The 12,778-nt window shown below is 52.6% G+C and overlaps 1 long non-coding RNA gene across 1 annotated transcript in view; it reads right to left on the reverse strand.

The window, feature by feature from the left end:
• The window catches only part of LOC142208785 (uncharacterized), a 176,942-nt gene that overhangs the window by 41,720 nt on the left and 122,444 nt on the right, over nt 1-12,778 (reverse strand). The gene's annotated exons all lie outside the window — the stretch shown is intronic.

The raw sequence follows: 12,778 nt of genomic DNA on the forward strand, positions 1-12,778 counted from the left end.
GTGGGTTCGAGCCTCATGTTGGGCGTTGGTTGGTTTCTTTTTGTCATTCTTCCCCCAACTGTCAGCTTACAAGTCCTCTTCCCTTCCTGAACAGACAAAAAAATCAACAAAACATAGAGACCTTGAATAGAGCAATAAAAGTAAACAACCTTTCAATGGAAGGCCCAAGAGGCGTGGAAACCAACGCATAATTTCACTTCTCTCCTTGACAAACAGCTAACATGGCCATTGGCATCCAGAATGCAATTTTACTAGGAAGGAGTTAGTGAAGGAGCAATAGAACAATGGCTACCCTTTTCGAAGAACAGGCGAAACATCAAAATGAGGAACATTGCATTGGCCAGGAATCAAACCCGGGCCTCCTGCGTGGCAGGCAAGAATTCTACCACTTAACCACCAATGCTTGACGAGATCCACTTTGATGCTAACGGCTCCTGCCAGACTCAGGGGCTGGACTGGGAGGTTGGCCACCGATGCCATCTCTATCCTTCTGAATAGCCCCAAACTGCAGTCACGCCGAGCCCGGCTAGCTCAATCAGTAGAGCATGAGACTCTTAATCTTAGGTTTGTGGTGTTCGAGCCCCATGTTGGGTGGTGGTTGGTTTCTTTTCGTCATTCTTCCCCCAACTGTCAGCTTACAAGTTGTGTGTGTGTGTGTGTGTGTGTGATGTGGTAAGACCTTCCAAAATTCACTTTTCTAGCCCTTAACGTGAGCCCTTCCAAACAAAGTTACAGGACCTTAAGCTGAGCTACCAGCAGAGATTGAGGCCCTTGGCATGAGTAGAGCCTTGCACCAGCAGTGTTTTTGGCCCTTAGGGTGAGTTGAGCCTTGCACCAGCGTGTGTCCCATAACATCAGGCGGGACCTAAGTTCTGGGCTTTGCACAACAGTTCCACGCTTTGCACAAAAGTTCCACTTGACCACCGACACGTGGACAAGTGCATGCGGCCAGGGACGCTACATCTCAATCACGGCACACTGGCTGAATGTAGTTGAGGCTGGGACCGGGTAATATGTGCCCAATCGAAAATCCGAGAGAAGTGTTTTAAAGCCAGAGATCCGCCCTTTCAAAATATACCAGAATTGTGCTTCTCGGACCTGATTTGGAGGAGCTGCGGCCTCCCAAATTGGGCCTATTTCACCCCTTTTGATAGCCATTTGCGTTTTAAAGTTGCCTCTCTTCCGGGAGACGTAGCTCCGCCTCCTTACATCCGATCGACCGGATTCTAGTTTCCTTGAAAAGTAGAGATCGAGAGCTTTCCAACGAGGGGTCAATCAACCCTGTAGCCCCAAAGGCCCCGGCGTGGCAGGTAGGTGCGCGCCGGTACTGTCTGCTCCGGTAATATGCGCCCAATCGAAAATCCGAGAGAAGCGTTTTAAAGCCAGAGATCCGCCCTTTCAAAATATACCAGAATTGTGCTACTCGGACCTGATTTGGAGGAGCTGCGGCCTCCCAAAGTGGGCCTATTTCACCCCATTTGATAGCCATTCGCGCTTTAAAGCTGCCTCTCTTCCGGGAGACATAGCTCCGCCACCTTACATCCGATCGACTGGATTCCGGTTTCCTTGAAAAGTAGAGATCTAGAGCTTTCCAACGAGAGGTCGATCAACCCTGTAGCCCCAAAGGCCCCGGCGTGGCGGGTAGGTGCGCACTGGTACTGTCTGCTCTGGTACTATGCGCTTAATCGAATATCCGAGAGAAGCGTTTTAAAGCCAGAGATCCGCCCTTTCAAAATATACCAGAATTGTGCTTCTCGGACCTGATTTAGAGGAGCTGCGGCCTCCCAAAGTGGGCCTATTTCACCCCATTTGAAAGCCATTCGCGCTTTAAAGTTGCCTCTCTTTCGGGAGATGTAGCTCCGCCTGCTTACATCCGATCGACCGGATTCCGGTTTCCTTGAAAAGTAGAGATCGAGACCTTTCCAACGAGGGGTCGATCAACCCTGTAGCCCCAAAGGCCCCGGCGTGGCGGGTAGGTGCGCGCCGGTACTGTCTGCTCCGGTAATATGCGCCCAATCGAAAATCCGAGAGAAGCGTTTTAAAGCCAGAGATCCGCCCTTTCAAAATATACCAGAATTGTGCTTCTCGGACCTGATTTGGAGGAGCTGCGGCCTCCCAAAGTGGGCCTATTTCACCCCATTTGATAGCCATTTGCGCTTTAAAGTTGCCTCTCTTCCGGGAGACGTAGCTCCGCCTCCTTACATCCGATCGACCGGATTCCAGTTTCGTTGAAAAGTAGAGATCGAGACCTTTCCAATGAGGGGTCGATCAACCCTGTAGCCCCAAAGGCCCCGGCGTGGCGGGTAGGTGCGCGCCGGTACTGTCTGCTCTGGTAATATGCGCCCAATCGAAAATCCGAGAGAAGCGTTTTAAAGCCAGAGATCCGCCCTTTCAAAATATACCAGAATTGTGCTTCTCGGACCTGATTTGGAGGAGCTGCGGCCTCCCAAAGTGGGCCTATTTCACCCCATTTGATAGCCATTTGCGCTTTGAAGTTGCCTCTCTTCCGGGAGACGTAGCTCCGCCTCCTTACATCCGATCGACCGGATTCCAGTTTCCTTGAAAAGTAGAGATCGAGACCTTTGCAATGAGGGGTCGATCAACCCTGTAGCCCCAAGGCCCCGACGTGGCGGGTAGGTGCGCGCCGGTACTGTCTGCTCCGGTAATATGCGCCCAATCGAAAATCCAAGAGAAGCGTTTTAAAGCCAGAGATCCGCCCTTTCAAAATATACCAGAATTGTGCTTCTCGGACCTGATTTGGAGGAGCTGCGGCCTCCCAAAGTGGGCCTATTTCACCCCATTTGATAGCCATTTGCGCTTTGAAGTTGCCTCTCTTCCGGGAGACGTAGCCTCGACTCCTTACATCCGATCGACTGGATTCCAGTTTCCTTGAAAATTAGAGATCGAGACCTTTCCAACGAGGGGTCGATCAACCCTGTAGCCCCAAAGGCCCCGGCGTGGCGGGTAGGTGCGCGCCGGTACTGTCTGCTCCGGTAATATGCGCCCAATCGAAAATCCGAGAGAAGCGTTTTAAAGCCAGAGATCCGCCCTTTCAAAATATACCAGAATTGTGCTTCTCGGACCTGATTTGGAGGAGCTGCGGCCTCCCAAAGTGGGCCTATTTCACCCCATTTGATAGCCATTTGCGCTTTAAAGTTGCCTCTCTTCCGGGAGACGTAGCTCCGCCTCCTTACATCCGATCGACCGGATTCCAGTTTCGTTGAAAAGTAGAGATCGAGACCTTTCCAATGAGGGGTCGATCAACCCTGTAGCCCCAAAGGCCCCTGCGTGGCGGGTAGGTGCGCGCCAATACTGTCTGCTCTGGTAATATGCGCCCAATCGAAAATCCGAGAGAAGCGTTTTAAAGCCAGAGATCCGCCCTTTCAAAATATACCAGAATTGTGCTTCTCGGACCTGATTTGGAGGAGCTGCGGCCTCCCAAAGTGGGCCTATTTCACCCCATTTGATAGCCATTTGCGCTTTGACGTTGCCTCTCTTCCGGGAGACGTAGCTCCGCCTCCTTACATCCGATCGACCGGATTCCAGTTTCCTTGAAAAGTAGAGATCGAGACCTTTCCAATGAGGGGTCGATCAACCCTGTAGCCCCAAAGGCCCCGACGTGGCGGGTAGGTGCGCGCTGGTACTGTCTGCTCCGGTAATATGCGCCCAATCGAAAATCCAAGAGAAGCGTTTTAAAGCCAGAGATCCGCCCTTTCAAAATATACCAGAATTGTGCTTCTCGGACCAGATTTGGAGGAGCTGCGGCCTCCCAAAGAGGGCCTATTTCACCCCATTTGATAGCCATTCGCGCTTTAAAGCTGCCTCTCTTCCGGGAGACATAGCTCCGCCTCCTTACATCTGATCGACTGGATTCCGGTTTCCTTGAAAAGTAGAGATCTAGAGCTTTCCAACGAGAGGTCGATCAACCCTGTAGCCCCAAAGGCCCCGGCGTGGCGGGTAGGTGCGCACTGGTACTGTCTGCTCCGGTACTATGCGCTTAATCGAATATCCGAGAGAAGCGTTTTAAAGCCAGAGATCCGCCCTTTCAAAATATACCAGAATTGTGCTTCTCCGACCTGATTTAGAGGAGCTGCGGCCTCCCAAAGTGGGCCTATTTCACCCCATTTGAAAGCCATTCGCGCTTTAAAGTTGCCTCTCTTTCGGGAGATGTAGCTCCGCCTCCTTACATCCGATCGACTGGATTCCGGTTTCCTTGAAAAGTAGAGATCGAGACCTTTCCAACGAGGGGTCGATCAACCCTGTAGCCCCAAAGGCCCTGGCGTGGCGGGTAGGTGCGCGCCGGTACTGTCTGCTCCGGTAATATGCGCCCAATCGAAAATCCGAGAGAAGCGTTTTAAAGCCAGAGATCCGCCCTTTCAAAATATACCAGAATTGTGCTTCTCGGACCTGATTTAGAGGAGCTGCGGCCTCCGAAAGTGGGCCTATTTCACCCCATTTGATAGCCATTTGCGCTTTAAAGTTGCCTCTCTTCCGGGAGACGTAGCCTCGCCTCCTTACATCCGATCGACCGGATTCCAGTTTCCTTGAAAATTAGAGATCGAGACCTTTCCAACGAGGGGTCGATCAACCCTGTAGCCCCAAAGGCCCCGGCGTGGCGGGTAGGTGCGCGCCGGTACTGTCTGCTCCGGTAATATGCGCCCAATCGAAAATCCGAGAGAAGCAGTTTAAAGCCAGAGATCCGCCCTTTCAAAATATACCAGAATTGTGCTTCTCGGACCTGATTTGGAGGAGCTGCGGCCTCCCAAAGTGGGCCTATTTCACCCCATTTGATCGCCATTTGCGCTTTAAAGTTGCCTCTCTTCCGGGAGACGTAGCTCTGCCTCCGTACATCCGATCGACCGGATTCCAGTTTCCTTGAAAAGTAGAGATCGAGACCTTTCCAACGAGGGGTCGATCTACCCTGTAGCCCCAAAGGCCCCGGCGTGGCGGGTAGGTGCGCGCCGGTACTGTCTGCTCCGGTAATATGCGCCCAATCGAAAATCCGAGAGAAACGTTTTAAAGCCAGAGATCCGCCCTTTCAAAATATACCAGAATTGTGCTTCTCGGACCTGATTTGGAGGAGCTGCGGCCTCCCAAAGTGGGCCTATTTCACCCCATTTGATAGCCATTTGCGCTTTAAAGTTGCCTCTCTTCCGGGAGACGTAGCTCCGCCTCCTTACATCCGATCGACCGGATTCCAGTTTCCTTGAAAAGTAGAGATCAAGACCTTTCCAATGAGGGGTCGATCTACCCTGTAGCCCCAAAGGCCCCGGCGTGGCGGGTAGGTGCGCGCCGGTACTGTCTGCTCCGGTAATATGCGCCCAATCGAAAATCCGAGAGAAACGTTTTAAAGCCAGAGATCCGCCCTTTCAAAATATACCAGAATTGTGCTTCTCGGACCTGATTTGGAGGAGCTGCGGCCTCCCAAAGTGGGCCTATTTCACCCCATTTGATAGCCATTTGCGCTTTAAAGTTGCCTCTCTTCCGGGAGACGTAGCTCCGCCTCCTTACATCCGATCGACCGGATTCCAGTTTCCTTGAAAAGTAGAGATCGAGACCTTTCCAACGAGGGGTTGATCAACCCTGTAGCCCCAAAGGCCCCGGTGTTGCGGGTAGGTGCGCGCCGGTACTGTCTGCTCCGGTAATATGCGCCCAATCGAAAATCCGAGAGAAACGTTTTAAAGCCAGAGATCCGCCCTTTCAAAATATACCAGAATTGTGCTTCTCGGACCTGATTTGGAGGAGCTGCGGCCTCCCAAAGTGGGCCTATTTCACCCCATTTGATAGCCATTTGCGCTTTGAAGTTGCCTCTCTTCCGGGAGACGTAGCTCCGCCTCCTTACATCCGATCGACCGGATTCCAGTTTCCTTGAAAAGTAGAGATCGAGACCTTTCCAATGAGGGGTCGATCAACCCTGTAGCCCCAAAGGCCCCGGCGTGGCGGGTAGGTGCGCGCCGGTACTGTCTGCTCCGGTAATATGCGCCCAATCGAAAATCCAAGAGAAGCGTTTTAAAGCCAGAGATCCGCCCTTTCAAAATATACCAGAATTGTGCTTCTCGGACCTGATTTAGAGGAGCTGCGGCCTCCCAAAGTGGGCCTATTTCACCCCATTTGAAAGCCATTCGCGCTTTAAAGTTGCCTCTCTTTCGGGAGATGTAGCTCCGCCTCCTTACATCCGATCGACTGGATTCCGGTTTCCTTGAAAAGTAGAGATCGAGACCTTTCCAACGAGGGGTCGATCAACCCTGTAGCCCCAAAGGCCCTGGCGTGGCGGGTAGGTGCGCGCCGGTACTGTCTGCTCCGGTAATATGCGCCCAATCGAAAATCCGAGAGAAGCGTTTTAAAGCCAGAGATCCGCCCTTTCAAAATATACCAGAATTGTGCTTCTCGGACCTGATTTAGAGGAGCTGCGGCCTCCGAAAGTGGGCCTATTTCACCCCATTTGATAGCCATTTGCGCTTTAAAGTTGCCTCTCTTCCGGGAGACGTAGCCTCGTCTCCTTACATCCGATCGACCGGATTCCAGTTTCCTTGAAAATTAGAGATCGAGACCTTTCCAACAAGGGGTCGATCAACCCTGTAGCCCCAAAGGCCCCGGCGTGGCGGGTAGGTGCGCGCCGGTACTGTCTGCTCCGGTAATATGCGCCCAATCGAAAATCCGAGAGAAGCAGTTTAAAGCCAGAGATCCGCCCTTTCAAAATATACCAGAATTGTGCTTCTCGGACCTGATTTGGAGGAGCTGCGGCCTCCCAAAGTGGGCCTATTTCACCCCATTTGATCGCCATTTGCGCTTTAAAGTTGCCTCTCTTCCGGGAGACGTAGCTCTGCCTCCGTACATCCGATCGACCGGATTCCAGTTTCCTTGAAAAGTAGAGATCGAGACCTTTCCAACGAGGGGTCGATCTACCCTGTAGTCCCAAGGCCCCGGCGTGGCGGGTAGGTGCGCGCCGGTACTGTCTGCTCCGGTAATATGCGCCCAATCGAAAATCCGAGAGAAACGTTTTAAAGCCAGAGATCCGCCCTTTCAAAATATACCAGAATTGTGCTTCTCGGACCTGATTTGGAGGAGCTGCGGCCTCCCAAAGTGGGCCTATTTCACCCCATTTGATAGCCATTTGCGCTTTAAAGTTGCCTCTCTTCCGGGAGACGTAGCTCCGCCTCCTTACATCCGATCGACCGGATTCCAGTTTCCTTGAAAAGTAGAGATCGAGACCTTTCCAACGAGGGGTTGATCAACCCTGTAGCCCCAAAGGCCCCGGTGTTGCGGGTAGGTGCGCGCCGGTACTGTCTGCTCCGGTAATATGCGCCCAATCGAAAATCCGAGAGAAGCGTTTTAAAGCCAGAGATCCGCCCTTTCAAAATATACCAGAATTGTGCTTCTCGGACCTGATTTGGAGGAGCTGCGGCCTCCCAAAGTGGGCCTATTTCACCCCATTTGATAGCCATTTGCGCTTTAAAGTTGCCTCTCTTCCGGGAGACGTAGCCTCGCCTCCTTACATCCGATCGACCGGATTCCAGTTTCCTTGAAAAGTAGAGATCGAGACCTTTCCAATGAGGGGTCGATCAACCCTGTAGCCCCAAAGGCCCCGGCGTGGCGGGTAGGTGCGCACTGGTACTGTCTGCTCCGGTACTATGCGCTTAATCGAATATCCGAGAGAAGCGTTTTAAAGCCAGAGATCCGCCCTTTCAAAATATACCAGAATTGTGCTTCTCGGACCTGATTTAGAGGAGCTGCGGCCTCCCAAAGTGGGCCTATTTCACCCCATTTGAAAGCCATTCGCGCTTTAAAGTTGCCTCTCTTTCGGGAGATGTAGCTCCGCCTCCTTACATCCGATCGACTGGATTCCGGTTTCCTTGAAAAGTAGAGATCGAGACCTTTCCAACGAGGGGTCGATCAACCCTGTAGCCCCAAAGGCCCTGGCGTGGCGGGTAGGTGCGCGCCGGTACTGTCTGCTCCGGTAATATGCGCCCAATCGAAAATCTGAGAGAAGCGTTTTAAAGCCAGAGATCCGCCCTTTCAAAATATACCAGAATTGTGCTTCTCGGACCTGATTTAGAGGAGCTGCGGCCTCCGAAAGTGGGCCTATTTCACCCCATTTGATAGCCATTTGCGCTTTAAAGTTGCCTCTCTTCCGGGAGACGTAGCCTCGCCTCCTTACATCCGATCGACCGGATTCCAGTTTCCTTGAAAATTAGAGATCGAGACCTTTCCAACGAGGGGTCGATCAACCCTGTAGCCCCAAAGGCCCCGGCGTGGCGGGTAGGTGCGCGCCGGTACTGTCTGCTCCGGTAATATGCGCCCAATCGAAAATCCGAGAGAAGCAGTTTAAAGCCAGAGATCCGCCCTTTCAAAATATACCAGAATTGTGCTTCTCGGACCTGATTTGGAGGAGCTGCGGCCTCCCAAAGTGGGCCTATTTCACCCCATTTGATAGCCATTTGCGCTTTAAAGTTGCCTCTCTTCCGGGAGACGTAGCTCCGCCTCCTTACATCCGATCGACCGGATTCCAGTTTCCTTGAAAAGTAGAGATCGAGAGCTTTCCAATGAGGGGTTGATCAACCCTGTAGCCCCAAAGGCCCCGGTGTTGCGGGTAGGTGCGCGCCGTTACTGTCTGCTCCGGTAATATGCGCCCAATCGAAAATCCGAGAGAAAAGTTTTAAAGCCAGAGATCCGCCCTTTCAAAATATACCAGAATTGTGCTTCTCGGACCTGATTTGGAGGAGCTGCGGCCTCCCAAAGTGGGCCTATTTCACCCCATTTGATAGCCATTTGCGCTTTGAAGTTGCCTCTCTTCCGGGAGACGTAGCTCCGCCTCCTTACATCCGATCGACCGGATTCCAGTTTCCTTGAAAAGTAGAGATCGAGACCTTTCCAATGAGGGTTCGATCAACCCTGTAGCCCCAAAGGCCCCGGCGTGGCGGGTAGGTGCGCGCCGGTACTGTCTGCTCCGGTAATATGCGCCCAATCGAAAATCCAAGAGAAGCGTTTTAAAGCCAGAGATCCGCCCTTTCAAAATATACCAGAATTGTGCTTCTCGGACCAGATTTGGAGGAGCTGCGGCCTCCCAAAGAGGGCCTATTTCACCCCATTTGATAGCCATTCGCGCTTTAAAGCTGCCTCTCTTCCGGGAGACATAGCTCCGCCTCCTTACATCTGATCGACTGGATTCCGGTTTCCTTGAAAAGTAGAGATCTAGAGCTTTCCAACGAGAGGTCGATCAACCCTGTAGCCCCAAAGGCCCCGGCGTGGCGGGTAGGTGCGCGCCGGTACTGTCTGCTCCGGTAAAATGCGCCCAATCGAAAATCCAAGAGAAGCGTTTTAAAGCCAGAGATCCGCCCTTTCAAAATATACCAGAATTGTGCTTCTCGGACCTGATTTGGAGGAGCTGCGGCCTCCCAAAGTGGGCCTATTTCACCCCATTTGATCGCCATTTGCGCTTTAAAGTTGCCTCTCTTCCGGGAGACTTAGCTCTGCCTCCTTACATCCGATCGACCGGATTCCAGTTTCCTTGAAAAGTAGAGATCGAGACCTTTCCAACGAGGGGTCGATCTACCCTGTTGCCCCAAAGGCCCCGGCGTGGCGGGTAGGTGCGCGCCGGTACTGTCTGCTCCGGTAATATGCGCCCAATCGAAAATCCGAGAGAAGCGTTTTAAAGCCAGAGATCCGCCCTTTCAAAATATACCAGAATTGTGCTTCTCGGACCTGATTTGGAGGAGCTGCGGCCTCCCAAAGTGGGCCTATTTCACCCCATTTGATAGCCATTTGCGCTTTAAAGTTGCCTCTCTTCCGGGAGACTTAGCTCCGCCTCCTTACATCCGATCGACCGGATTCCAGTTTCCTTGAAAAGTAGAGATCGAGACCTTTCCAACGAGGGGTCGATCAACCCTGTAGCCCCAAAGGCCCCGGCGTGGCGGGTAGGTGCGCGCCGGTACTGTCTGCTCCGGTAATATGCGCCCAATCGAAAATCCGAGAGAAGCGTTTTAAAGCCAGAGATCCGCCCTTTCAAAATATACCAGAATTGTGCTTCTCGGACCTGATTTGGAGGAGCTGCGGCCTCCCAAAGTGGGCCTATTTCACCCCATTTGATAGCCATTTGCGCTTTAAAGTTGCCTCTCTTCCGGGAGACTTAGCTCCGCCTCCTTACATCCGATCGACCGGATTCCAGTTTCCTTGAAAAGTAGAGATCGAGACCTTTCCAACGAGGGGTCGATCAACCCTGTAGCCCCAAAGGCCCCGGCGTGGCGGGTAGGTGCGCGCCGGTACTGTCTGCTCCGGTAATATGCGCCCAATCGAAAATCCGAGAGAAGCGTTTTAAAGCCAGAGATCCGCCCTTTCAAAATATACCAGAATTGTGCTTCTCGGACCTGATTTGGAGGAGCTGCAGCCTCCCAAAGTGGGCCTATTTCACCCCATTTGATAGCCATTTGCGCTTTAAAGTTACCTCTCTTCCGGGAGACGTAGCTCCGCCTCCTTACATCCGATCGACCGGATTCCAGTTTCCTTGAAAAGTAGAGATCGAGACCTTTCCAACGAGGGGTCGATCAACCCTGTAGCCCCAAAGGTCCCGGCGTGGCGGGTAGGTGCGCGCCGGTACTGTCTGCTCCGGTAATATGCGCCCAATCGAAAATCCGAGAGAAGCGTTTTAAAGCCAGAGATCCGCCCTTTCAAAATATACCAGAATTGTGCTTCTCGGACCTGATTTGGAGGAGCTGCGGCCTCCCAAAGTGGGCCTATTTCACCCCATTTGATAGCCATTTGCGCTTTAAAGTTGCCTCTCTTCCGGGAGACGTAGCTCCGCCTCCTTACATCCGATCGACCGGATTCCAGTTTCCTTGAAAAGTAGAGATCGAGACCTTTCCAACGAGGGGTCGATCAACCCTGTAGCCCCAAAGGCCCCGGCGTGGCGGGTAGGTGCGCGCCGGTACTGTCTGCTCCGGTAATATGCGCCCAATCGAAAATCCGAGAGAAGCGTTTTAAAGCCAGAGATCCGCCCTTTCAAAATATACCAGAATTGTGCTTCTCGGACCTGATTTGGAGGAGCTGCGGCCTCCCAAAGTGGGCCTATTTCACCCCATTTGATAGCCATTTGCGCTTTAAAGTTGCCTCTCTTCCGGGAGACGTAGCTCCGCCTCCTTACATCCGATCGACCGGATTCCAGTTTCCTTGAAAAGTAGAGATCTAGAGCTTTCCAACGAGAGGTCGATCAACCCTGTAGCCCCAAAGGCCCCGGCGTGGCGGGTAGGTGCGCGCCGGTACTGTCTGCTCCGGTAAAATGCGCCCAATCGAAAATCCAAGAGAAGCGTTTTAAAGCCAGAGATCCGCCCTTTCAAAATATACCAGAATTGTGCTTCTCGGACCAGATTTGGAGGAGCTGCGGCCTCCCAAAGAGGGCCTATTTCACCCCATTTGATAGCCATTCGCGCTTTAAAGCTGCCTCTCTTCCGGGAGACATAGCTCCGCCTCCTTACATCTGATCGACTGGATTCCGGTTTCCTTGAAAAGTAGAGATCTAGAGCTTTCCAACGAGAGGTCGATCAACCCTGTAGCCCCAAAGGCCCCGGCGTGGCGGGTAGGTGCGCGCCGGTACTGTCTGCTCCGGTAAAATGCGCCCAATCGAAAATCCAAGAGAAGCGTTTTAAAGCCAGAGATCCGCCCTTTCAAAATATACCAGAATTGTGCTTCTCGGACCTGATTTGGAGGAGCTGCGGCCTCCCAAAGTGGGCCTATTTCACCCCATTTGATCGCCATTTGCGCTTTAAAGTTGCCTCTCTTCCGGGAGACGTAGCTCTGCCTCCGTACATCCGATCGACCGGATTCCAGTTTCCTTGAAAAGTAGAGATCGAGACCTTTCCAACGAGGGGTCGATCTACCCTGTTGCCCCAAAGGCCCCGGCGTGGCGGGTAGGTGCGCGCCGGTACTGTCTGCTCCGGTAATATGCGCCCAATCGAAAATCCGAGAGAAGCGTTTTAAAGCCAGAGATCCGCCCTTTCAAAATATACCAGAATTGTGCTTCTCGGACCTGATTTGGAGGAGCTGCGGCCTCCCAAAGTGGGCCTATTTCACCCCATTTGATAGCCATTTGCGCTTTAAAGTTGCCTCTCTTCCGGGAGACTTAGCTCCGCCTCCTTACATCCGATCGACCGGATTCCAGTTTCCTTGAAAAGTAGAGATCGAGACCTTTCCAACGAGGGGTCGATCAACCCTGTAGCCCCAAAGGCCCCGGCGTGGCGGGTAGGTGCGCGCCGGTACTGTCTGCTCCGGTAATATGCGCCCAATCGAAAATCCGAGAGAAGCGTTTTAAAGCCAGAGATCCGCCCTTTCAAAATATACCAGAATTGTGCTTCTCGGACCTGATTTGGAGGAGCTGCGGCCTCCCAAAGTGGGCCTATTTCACCCCATTTGATAGCCATTTGCGCTTTAAAGTTGCCTCTCTTCCGGGAGACTTAGCTCCGCCTCCTTACATCCGATCGACCGGATTCCAGTTTCCTTGAAAAGTAGAGATCGAGACCTTTCCAACGAGGGGTCGATCAACCCTGTAGCCCCAAAGGCCCCGGCGTGGCGGGTAGGTGCGCGCCGGTACTGTCTGCTCCGGTAATATGCGCCCAATCGAAAATCCGAGAGAAGTGTTTTAAAGCCAGAGATCCGCCCTTTCAAAATATACCAGAATTGTGCTTCTCGGACCTGATTTGGAGGAGCTGCAGCCTCCCAAAGTGGGCCTATTTCACCCCATTTGATAGCCATTTGCGCTTTAAAGTTACCTCTCTTCCGGGAGACGTAG

Source organism: Leptodactylus fuscus, chromosome 6 (assembly GCF_031893055.1).
Source record: "Leptodactylus fuscus isolate aLepFus1 chromosome 6, aLepFus1.hap2, whole genome shotgun sequence".
Classification (NCBI taxonomy): Eukaryota; Metazoa; Chordata; class Amphibia; order Anura; family Leptodactylidae; genus Leptodactylus; species Leptodactylus fuscus.